Consider the following 12,016-nt stretch of genomic DNA (forward strand, 5'->3'; position numbering starts at 1 on the left):
CACAAATAGCCTAAGTACCTTGTGACCACATACATGATTATATTATCACTTAAGTAAAAAGAATTATGGACATTATTGCTCATTTCCGAGTCATTCATGGTGCGGTGGCAATTTCCTTTCCTAGGGCTAGGGTCAAATGGGATATTCTGCAGCAGTCGACATTTTTTTCAGGTGAAGGTTTTTAGCTCAATGGGATAATCATAGCGTTGTGGTGACAGTGAAGTGCACACTCCCACTGCTCCTACCAGAGGCATGCCCGAGACTTTTCGAGGAAGTACGGCTTCAAATGGGGTTTCACAGGTCGCGTGTGTTCAATATACCTGACACTTTCATATGAAAGGAGCTGCCCTATGTGGTCAAATGAGTGGACTGTTAACCTAATTGAAATGTTAAAGCATACAAAAAAAAAGCTCCAGCATTCTATTTCATGGCATAGAAAATTGGGTTTGCCGTTGCACACATAAAGGCATGAGCCGGGGAATAAACCAAAGTAATAATGTGCCATGAATTTACCATCATATCACAACACAATAACCAAAAACAAGTTTTCCTACAGTCATCTTTAGAGATAAATGCCGCAATAAAAAGAAATTGGATTTTTCTTACTGTGGTTAATTAGAAATAGGTACCCAATCCTTTAATAAAACTTTTGCTGAAAAATAAAGTTAGGATTGTCACATTAAAATGAAAAACAAAATATTTGAGTTTACAGAGAAAGATTGGGAATCACTAGAAATTCTATAATGAAGTGTCTAAGAGGGTTAAAATTCACTCTATTTATAGCTCAGCCTTTCCTTAATCCTCCTTTTCCTTGCTTTTGCCTGAGTGGCTGCTGCTCTTTTTTTCTTGTGTGTTTCTTGTGGCATCAGTAGAATTTCATGGTATGTTGTTGGTCATCTGTCAAGCGACATTTCGGTCTGTATGCACCACATTTTACTCCACTGTGCTTCGAAAGCATGTCTAGCATGCACCCATTCAGTGCTAAAATGACACATGGTATCACACAAGCCAAACTTCAGTGTTGGTAAGCCAATATACCCACACAAAGTGTTCCACACGCCTTGCTCCATTTTTGTGAGCACTGGTATACGTGGCATAGATGGTAAGAAACAACTACTATTATTATTATAAAATAGAAAAGTAGCAACAAAAATTAGATAACCATTCTGCTTCATTTCATTTATAAGGTTTAACACCCCTTAGCTACTCGTGCTATGGGGACACCACAGTGGAGGGCTTCGCAAAGAACTACCTGGGATTCCTTTAGCATGAACTGACATCAAACAGTAGATGGACACCTTGGTTTTCGCCTCCATCAAAAAGCGACCTCCACGTCCGGGTTTCAATCCCACATCCTCGATCCTGCAGCGCTGTAACCACTGAGCAACCGCAACGGGACACTTTTACCTTTGGTTTCACAAAATTCACAAGGAGTTACAAGTATATTTACTGCAGTGAGGAATGGAACAGTGTTTTGATAAAAACAAGAATTTAAATACTATTTTTTAAATTTCACAGTTTTCAATGTGGATTTACACCTTTAGAAAGTAGAGAATGTTTCTAATGTTCTGTCTTTAGAATCACGTGCAGCACATTAAAAAACATGAACAGCTAAGCGCATTGTTCAAAACAAAAAGGTAAATAATTCGTAACTAAGGTTTCTCCTCTCTGGTGCTACGATTTCAGGTTCAACGGCCAGTGACGGCTGTGACATCAAAGACAAGGTGACTTTAGTCATATGAAGAATATTGCTGCCAATTTGACGAGATAATTTTTTTTTTTTAAATGAGATTCACGCCGAGCAAGGAGGTAGGCCGCATTCAATGTTTGGGTAAGGTGGCTCGCCCACACTTTCAGGCAATGTGAAATGAATCCTTTTGCACAGACCTTGCCATACCAGACTGGCAACTTCAAAAATCTCTCAAAGCAGTTTTGCTCAATGCATGGTCCAGGTTGACGAACCTTCACCAGCAGCAGTGTTGGAAGGTTGTGTTGCACGCTGATGAGCATAACCGAGTTCTAGTTTGTTTCAAATTATCTTTGCCGCTGCGAGGCATGCAAACGTCGCATCCACACAGTGCAAAATGCCAAATGTTCACTTTCTCCCAATGTGCCGCAGCACGAAAATTCAGGTGCAAGATCCCATAAACCTCTGCACACACCTCTTCTTGGGCTATGATAACACCATGATGTCAAGCAAACAAGAATGATTTTTTTCATATTGTGCACCAAACAGGTGGCCTAGCTATACTCGCCGACAAATTCCTGCGGATATGATGCCAAAACTACACAGCCGAGACACGCCAGTTCACCGCGCAACAGAATATAGTCCCTCCAGAGATTTCGCAGACCATGCTCTGGAATAATATGCCATTACAATGCATCAAGAACATGTAATACTAACCATCACAGCGTCAGTATAGAGCATTTTAACAGTGCAATATGCCGCTTCAAGCCGATGGGTGCGCCGCTGCCGGGAATCCCAAGAAGTGTACTCAGGCAACGTCTGCTGCGTCTCCCTGGTGGTTTCTGTACGCTTTCACAATGAGCCTAATCTGACAATGTATGTCACGTGGACTATTGCTTAACCCTGAATTTATGTTCGCACAGGCCTTCCTTCACTAGTGTAAAGGAACACATTTCTGCGTAGTTGGTGACCAGATAAGGCTGCACTAGTCACACAGTAAAACCGTAAGGAACGCTCTATACCCGTAGCCTTGGCTGCATAGGCCACTCAAAGCTGCCCCAAGTATAGCCCAAAGCATACACACATAAGCAGCTGCAACCATAAGCATGAAGGACTCAAATGCTATGTAATGCACCCAGCCACAGCAACTTCGCCTTGTGCTTGATTTGGCTTTGATCAGCTGCTTAGCTAGTAATGCCAATGGTACTACTAGTGCGGTCATTGATGGCGATGCAGACAATTACCACGTAGCTACTGCAGATCCCACATAGTCGGCTTTGCTAACACCACGGTCATTGATGGCGATGCAGACAATTACCACGTAGCTACTGCAGATCCCACGTAGCCGGCTTTGCTAACACCACGTCTTAAGTGGGCAGACTCAACTTATCAGGAGATGTAGGGCAGTGATCATACAATCGCAACACGCAGACAATCTTCATATCTATGTGTTCTGTCCTCATCCTTTCCCACTTGTTTCGCGCTAAAAGTATTTCTTTTGGAAAGTAACATCAGATGACAATGAGTTAGTAGGAAGGAATAACTTCAGAAGACTGGAATGCCAAAGCTCCTGTCTAGCGTTCTTATCTAGCGCTCCACATGCAAACCACACTGTGGTCGCTGCTTTGTTCATTTTAATTGCCCCAACTTTTGCACACACCTGCCCAAAATGAATGAGCAGTGATTATATATTGCGGCTTTTTCATGACTAATGTGGCCTCAACTCATTTCCTATGTCAAAGCCCCCGTACAATGCTTAAGACCAAAACTGCACAAAGAAAGAAATTATTTAGGTTTCAAAAAGCAAAATTTTGCACACACATGAACCAAACAAAGGAAATGCAGCCCAAAGCGACACATGGGCCATAAAGGACACTGGAGTGGAGTGCTGCAAATTAATTTAGATCACCTGGGTTTCTTTACATGCACTAGGATCTTGACAATGCAAGCACTTTAAACACAATGAACAGCCTGTACTAGGTTGAAAGTAAACCAAGCTGGATGCTGTACTCATCCAGGGTCACTGCCAAAAAAAAAAAAAAAAAAGTCTCCCATTTTACTTTGTTGGCCGAGGACCACAGGTGGATGGATATTGACAGTGGAAAACTAGACACTTCCCTTCCGTCTCATCACAAGGCATTAACAATGCCTGCCATTTACAGAAATCAAAGGTTGGACCTGGACAGCCCCTTTTATAAAAACATGCCACATTCAGAGTAGCTATACCAAGCTCTAGCACGTAAAATTCATTAAAAGTGCATCTTAACAGGCACCGAGTCACTGAGTAACAACCATGGATCTCTGAATGGATTTCTTGGAGGTTTCAAAATGGCAAAATAGTGCTGGCAATAATACATTACCTCAAGGTAACATCAAAAGGTCCACATAAAGTAGGTCTGAAAGCTTGTACACAAGCAGGAAAATCACTGTGTGCATATTTGTCAGACCTACTTCATCAACAGGAAGCCAAAGGCGGAAGTTTCCTGCACAGTATACCTGCCCATGCATACTATCACAATATGGTAGAGCCACAATGGATTTGTACATTTACCCCAAATGAAGCGCAAGTTTAAAATCTAAATCCTCAGCAACTGCCTTCGAGGAAATTAAATAAGTGATAGTTTTGTGTAACCTCACGAAATCACAAAACAATGACTGCTGCCTACAATATTTCAACATACACTTAGGTATTGCACCCCCTCCCCCCCCCCCCCCACACACACACATATGAAGTAGTCACGAGACTTTGGGCCTAGGATACTGAAAAATAAATAAATCAACCTTGGGATAAAAGCCCAAAGCAATTGTCTCTAACTATGCCTTTTGTTTGTTCATCTTCGAAATCGACACCAGGCAACTTAAAAAACGGTTCATATTTTAAGATGGCCAGCACGGCAGAAAATACCCGAACAGTGCCAACCAACATGGGCCAGGAGCAGCGGCTGAACGAGATTTTTTTTTTAATTCGGCTGACCTTTATTTTAGTGAATATTTCAGAAAGTAGTTTTGTTTTTTGTTGTTGTTTTTTTGAGGGGGCAAATATTTTGTCGGGATCCCCCCCTCCCCCCCCCCCCCCCTTTTCCAAAAGCTGGTTTTTTTTTTTTTTTGCTGATATGTAGCATTCTTGTGCAATCAAATCAAAGAATGTCTTGGATTTCTTTTTGGCAGCAATAAGACTTTCAAGTAAATAATGCATTTATGTCGTACATAAAGCTGTCCTCAAAGGAAATATTGTCACTTTAAGACAAACAGTTGAAACGACTGGACAGTCAAACAGAAGCGTGAAGCAACTGTTATCTCGAAAGCTTGACATGTTGCCAAGCTTTCCCTCAAGGGAAGAAATGCCTGAAGACGTGCAGCTGCGATATCATATCCAAGAATAACACCATCTCACTCTGCCTCTGGCTTCCCTAGTTAAAAAGAAGGCTTTCTTCTCCCCTCTTAATTCAGTTTTGAAATACAGAATTTGTAAGCATCCATGTGCAACTGTGGCACATCATCATCTCACAACACGATACCAGTGCCCCTTCTCTTCCTGCATTCACTGCGTCTCCTAAACGCCTTTTCAGCCTGTACCTGCGATTCTTTCATGGTAAACAAGTCACAGGAAGTGCCAAAATGGCCAAAGGTAACACCATAGGCTGTACTAATGAGCTTGATAGGCCACTTATTTCAGGTAAAAACTGAAAGATACATCTTCCTGCTTCTGGCGAGGATCAACTTCGACAGTACTGGATAAAAAAATGTCGTATATGACATACCTGCAAAACTGCAACACCTGCACATTTAAAGATGACGAAACGACTAAACAGAATAGCCTGTACAGCTGAAATGTTTGGATTTTCACTGCACTTGGTTGTCTGCCGTTTCACACGATGCTATTCTTGCCGCAGCAGAGTGCAATTTCAGCTGCACAGCGACAGAAATGCTCGCCGCTCTTGTCGCAAAGCCACTGCGACGGGCTTCCAACAAGTTGGTCGCATTGCCGCACGGCAGGTGCGACCGCTGCAACAGGGCCAGCGATCAGCCAATAGGATTCCAAGGCATATGTCGCAGGAAACGACGGAGCGGAAGCTGTCGAAGCCGAGGAAAGTTTCAAAAATAGTTTTTTGCCTAAATGTAGGTTGCATATAAATTAAAAGATATTGTACAATAAAATAAAGACAATACATCATGTTTGACATTGATGTTCTGAAAATAATTTTTTCAGATTCATTGGCCGCTCACGCCGCACCGACATAAATCGCAGGGCGCTGTCAAGCATGTGAAACGGGCTGCTGCGATTGCCGTCGCAACAACAGTGCGACCGGGCCGGATTTTGCCATGTGCGTAGCACCATGTGAAACAGGCTTAACGCAGCTGAGTGCTCACATATTCAATAATAATGCAATAGCCCACCAGGACATCATTCTACACTAACAGCTATTGTCAGGCATGCTTGTGCCCTGCCGAATGCACCCACCCCAACAACTTTTTCTATTCTTGAATTTTTTCCCTGGAAATCTTTCTATAATCTTCATGCATGTGCATATTTTCTCACACACGCTACCCTCTGCTCGCATTAGAAACGGCAGAAACTCCCAGCAGATTTCAGCTCAGGGGCAGCGCAAGGCAAAAGCCTCCTTTGTTATCCAGTGGTTGAACAAAACTTCCGAACAGAACTGCCCATGTGCCTTCACACTGCTATATGCAGTGACATAGAACAGCTTCAAGGAGCCATAAGTAGCTTTATCGGCTAGAACTCAAGATATGAAGAAGATTCGATTCGATTTCATTAAACTGCAAGTTTATTTGGCAAAAAAAATGTCCAAAGTAACACAGCAAAAGGCATGCATTGCCCATGACGTCCACACCAGCCATACAGCAAAAAAATTCTAACACTTTGCATAAACCAAGGTAAAATGAGCTCAAGGTACAAAGCAACAAAGGCACTTGCGCTGAATGAACAAAAGCAACTTCACTTGTTATACAATATTAAAGGAAAAATTTACAAGCACCGAGTTCACATGCAAAAATGAACATGCTTTAATGACAGTTCCGTCATGAGGAAAATTTTAACAAATATGACATATGGAAAAAGAAAAGATAGGAAGGTCAGTGCAACTACCAAGAACTTTTTTTCTGGCAAATCTTCAGCTTAAGAGTAATCAACATTTTAATCTCTTTTTTTTTTTGTCTTCTATTGCCTTACCGCTTTATAAACTGAAAACCAGGTTTTGTATATTTGGTCCTACCTGCCTTGTAAGCTATATCATGACTTCTCATACCAATTCGTTACCCTATCCATACCCCCAGAGTTGTTTCTTCAGATGAAGAAAAAAAGTGAGAAGTGGGCGCCAGGCACGAGCTATAGGGGAATACTCCAAACTACCGCTCTCAAATTTGATCAAAAGCGAGGTGGTGGTGTGCTTGATTCAGGTTCAAAAATAACTCTGAAGGAAAATGTCATTCATCAGATGTACTTGCTTTAATTTTAACAAACCGCCATTCTTTGCACCCGTATGACTCACACCCTTCAACAATTTAATAACAAGTTCATGCGACTCCCGCACCATCACATGCTTATTCTAGTAGATTTCATCTTCAGTTCTGTGAACAAGACCTCCCATGGCAACTGACTTCTTCCTACCCCTTCTCTAATCATGAATCATGCTGCCAAGAAACAACCAGAATCACATGTATAAAAAGCACCTCAAGTAACTAGTAAAGATGGTAAAAACATGGCCACAGCATTCGTGCTAAGAACAAGGCCTAACACCTTTAAAAGAAATACAATGCACTAAAGATGCAAGATATAAATCCACATAAGTGACATGAAGACAGTTGGTCACTGGAGAACATTCAAATAAATGACGCAATAATGTCCACCTGCCACACTTTTCAAAGTAGGAGGGAGGAAAATTTGATTACTCTTCAAATACACCCATTCTTAGTGCAGCAACCTCGTGCCCACATTTTGAGCCATTTTTTAACCTTGCATTTGCATTACAACTGAAATAAAGATTCCAAAAGCAGTCTCACACTATCCAACCAGAAACCACATCCATCGCAAAAACCATAATGAAGCAGGTTTGACAGATTTTCAGCATGGTGCAGGGATAAACGGGTGCAGGGATAAACGGCAGATTTGTCAAGTTTAAGTGGACTTATGTTTGTTTATTTAGACACAAAGCTCATCTCCAATAAGAATATAAATTTAATGAAGTACTAGGGAAATCCCACAGCTGCTTCACACAGTATAAAAGAATATAAACCCGTCACAATTTGTCAGCAACTACTAAAGACAAACCAGAAACACAGACCCTTCGGGTAATTCCCAAGAAGGATGAAATGCCCTTGAATGCTTTGCAATCATTTCACAAAATTCTCCAACAGCAACACAGTACTGTGTAACCACAAGCATCTGACATGAAATGCATATCCAATGACACTCACTCTACACCCAGTAAGGCTTTTATGTAAAGGCCACAAGCCTCTACCGCCTCTAGGATGCACAGCTCAAAATATTCCGATAGAAAACAAAGTTTGGTAAGAGAACCACTTGCATAAAGGTACCACTTCAATAGTTAAGTGACACTAAGTTCATAGATAATGACGTTACGAATGTGTCTTGCATGCCAGAGCTAGCTGCCCCGAAACTCTGCTACCAAATACCTAGTCTGAAGCTCAGCTTACCCTGGGTCATACACTCTGAAAAAGTCAACCAGTCTGGAAGCTGGAAAGCCTACTGGGCACAACTGTGTTGAGCTAGACATTTGAAGAAACAAGTTTCTTCTGAGAAAATCACCAAAGCATGAGATCCCTCCATTTCTAAAGTCAACAGAACTACAGGTTTCCGTCCCAAATCAACTAGGCCCAAGATGGATACCATGGAGGAAGGCTGGATACAATTTCGAACACGTGAGATTCTTCGATGAGCACTGACAACATCGCACAGCACACAGGCGCCTCATGCTTCGGCCCTAGAGAAATGCGGGCACTGTGGCCAGGACCAAACCCGGCTCGCCCAGTTAAGTTGAGCGGCTTAACCCCAGAACAATCGTGACAGGGCTGAATGCAGTGTTTATGCTTAGTTTATAGCTTGTAAATTGGGTAATTTTCCCTCATAAGGTAAGTGATGGAGCTCATTAAAGCACAGAAACAAATGATAAGGCTTCAAAAAAATATTACTTTTTTTTTTTTTTTTTTGCTCTTACGCACGCACCATTTGCATACAAATCTGCTCCCATGCAAACCCTTCACACCTTTCATAAGACAACCAACACAATGTGTCACACAATGAAGCTTTAAAAAAAAAAGCAGTTTATGAGTGCCAAATACCTACTTTTTTTTCACAAAAGAGCTTTCAGGTAAAACAGACAGAACCTAAACTGTCGCTAGTTATGTTCATCTGCCGTCATCCTCAAATTCCAGCAACAATTTTCAGACTAGAAAAGTTGTCACATGAAACTCAAGTTTGCATGCTGAACAAAAGCAGATTTCCCAGCTAGCTGCTTTGAATGGCTTTAAAAAGCAACTGAACAATAAACATTTTATTTCTCTTTTCAAACTAAGCTAGTCCATGTAGCACAAAATGCAAGTTCGCATGCTGAACTCAGCTGTATGTGCACCCCAAATGCAAATGCGAAAAACACCATAGATCTCATTACATGTTCCAACTTGGTGTTCTGCCCGGGCTAGCTGTGCAGTAACCAATTGGAGTGCACAAAAGAAGAGGCAGAAAATGCTCCATCATCAAAAATAAACATATGACAACCATGAATATGCAATTAAACGTAATGGGTACATTTCACAGGCCATTATCTCACATTACGAAAATATAAGCCTCCTTCCAACCAATAAAATGAGCACTGAAGCATAGTTATAATCAAGCATGCTAAAATTACAAAGTATCCCATATGAAAATGAATCTCTACAGAGGCCAGAAGGGTGAATACACAAGGTGTTTTCCATAATGCCTAAGAGCTTTGAAACGGTTTTTAACTAGGTTGGTTTGTTTGGTTTAACGTCCCAAAGCAACTCAGGCTATGAGACGCCGTAGTGGAGGACTCCGGTAATTTCGACCACCTGGGGTTCTTTAACGTGCACTGACATCGCACAGCACACGGGCGCCTTGCTTTTCGCCTCCAACGAAAAGCTGCCGCCGAGGCCGGGATTCGATCCCGCGTCCTTGGGAACAGTAGTCGAGCGCCGTAACCACTGCGCCACCCCGGCGGGGTGGTTTTTAACTAAATGTATCAGGCATCCATAAACTGATTTTGAAGCAGGATTTTGCCAAGTACCAACAAGACTCGCGTTTTAAGGCTGCAGACAAAAACACATGGAGATGTCGGTTCCAGCAGGTAATCTTCAGCAGTTTTATAAGTGGGTTTGGCAAGCCTATTTTGAATGCTTGAAAAATTAATCTGCTACGTCTACAATTACAACAATTTGCCCACAACCAATTTGCAAAAGCACGCTTCAGGTGCCCGGACAACCTAGCGCGACTGCCCCGTCGAAACAATTGGAAACTGGAAAATTGCCAAGCGGAAACGTGCAAAGTCCGCTAATTTGAGACAACACGAGACAAAGTAAAGGAGGATAACCCTTCAGAGGTGCCATTCTTCCAATACTGAGCTTCTTGGATGGTGACAACGCGTTGAAAGCGGCTTGAGGCAGCCTACGTAACCGCCAAGGGGGCTGCGCGCACTGAATGAATTATAGTAATTTTGGAATGAATGAGACAGGAGCGCCGGCAAAGCTGATCGCCTTCATCCGCATACAGAGGCCGTTCTTCCAGCTACACTGCGCGATGAGTCGCCGCTTGAACTAACCTTACCACAAGTAACGGCAAACTTGGTCATTCATTTCATCACGAAAGAAAAAAAGTTCGTGACGAACGAATATCAGACTTCGAAAGCCGGCGGCCAAAGTCCATGAGCCTGGCCACGTCGCGACCACGCCTAGAACGCACGGCAACGAGCGCGTAGATTCCCGCCTTGCTTTTTCGTGGCCCGCCTTGTATTTCGCTGTGACCAGAGTCCAGTGGACGGTTGCAAGCAGCGGTCTCTGCTGCGGCGTCTATCAGCATGACGTAAACAACAAGCACGAGGGATGCTTGTTGGCGGGGAAAAAAATAAAAACTGCATAAGCGAAGCCGGCGATTGGCGCGCAACTGCGTCACGCTTTTCTAAGCTCAACGGTTTTCCACCCTGCGACTGCGAAAGGATTTGTCGTTAGCCTCCAGAGGAACTGGCACCGAGCGCGCGGTGCGCGCCAGCTCCAAGCCGCTGGTCCCGAGAAAAAAAGCGAGTTACCACGAACGTCCTTTCACGTCGTCCGCTATCGCAGGTCGCGCTACAAGAGAGCGACGCACAACGCTAGTTGTGCTGTGCCTACCGAACGGAAGAAATTTACAGAAACCTCTTGAGCAATGCGATCAGCAATAACCACGCCGAACTCGTCACCATGCGTTCGCCTGCTAGCTGGTAACAGCAGACTACTTTCGTGCAAGAGCGCAGAGCGGTTTAGGTCGCTTCTCAAATTTCGTAACCGAGCTGCTAACATCGCTCGCCGGTCACGGCACTAATGCACGGCCTGCAAGTGAGTAGATGCACTGCATTTAAGAGAGATCGGAAAGCTTCGAGTGACGGAAGAGATGTATACAGTTCAAAAACTACCGAAGCGCGATTTCATTCATCGGCACCATCGCGCAAAAAAGCCGTAAAAAAGCCGATCGGACACTCCGTAAACGCGCAGAAGTTGTTCAAGTGTGTGCAACAGTTATTCTGCAATGCTTCAGGTGAGCGACAACTATCAGAACGGTATATTCGGCCAAAAACGGCTTTTAACTCCGAATCGCCGGCACTTCACAAACATGAAAAAAAGGACCTGCAGCTTAGCAAAAATAAATACACACGATCCGAGCGTTAAAAAAATTGACAATTTTATTTACGGTAGTTTCCAGCAGTAATGCACGCGAACCGTAGATGTCTGTCACATGGCATGCCGCAACGCAATTCGAACAGGCAGCAGAACGAACAAAGACTGGGCGTCCGCCATATTGAACTCTGCAGAGGAAAAAGTCGGTTGTCTTACCTGATTGAGATCAGGTTTTACGACAAGAACGTTCCCATCGGAAGCTGAGACTGTTCAATCCCACGAGATGAACATCCCATGAGAACTATGACACATCTTCGGATATTCCGCACAGGTTTGCCGTCATTATTTTCGCCACAAATCTTCGCACTACACAAAACTTATAAACATCCTCCTACACCCCTGTCGTAAGCTCAAAATGGCCGCCCTGCGCCGCTGTTCCGGGCATGCGCGCGAGGGAGAAGCGCGTGA

General features: G+C 43.3%; 1 protein-coding gene across 4 annotated transcripts in view; it reads right to left on the bottom strand.

Annotated features, from left to right (window-relative positions):
- Positions 1-12,016, bottom strand: part of dom (domino helicase) — a 156,164-nt gene extending 144,148 nt beyond the window's left edge. For all 4 annotated transcript variants that reach the window (XM_084599283.1, XM_084599280.1, XM_084599281.1 and 1 more), the window contains exon 1: positions 11,765-12,016. The gene's annotated coding sequence lies outside the window, so the exon portion shown is untranslated. The remainder of the gene's footprint in view (positions 1-11,764) is intronic.

Source organism: Amblyomma maculatum, chromosome 3 (genome assembly GCF_055883805.1).
Source record: "Amblyomma maculatum isolate TAMU_Amacu chromosome 3, ASM5588380v1, whole genome shotgun sequence".
NCBI lineage: Eukaryota > Metazoa > Arthropoda > Arachnida > Ixodida > Ixodidae > Amblyomma > Amblyomma maculatum.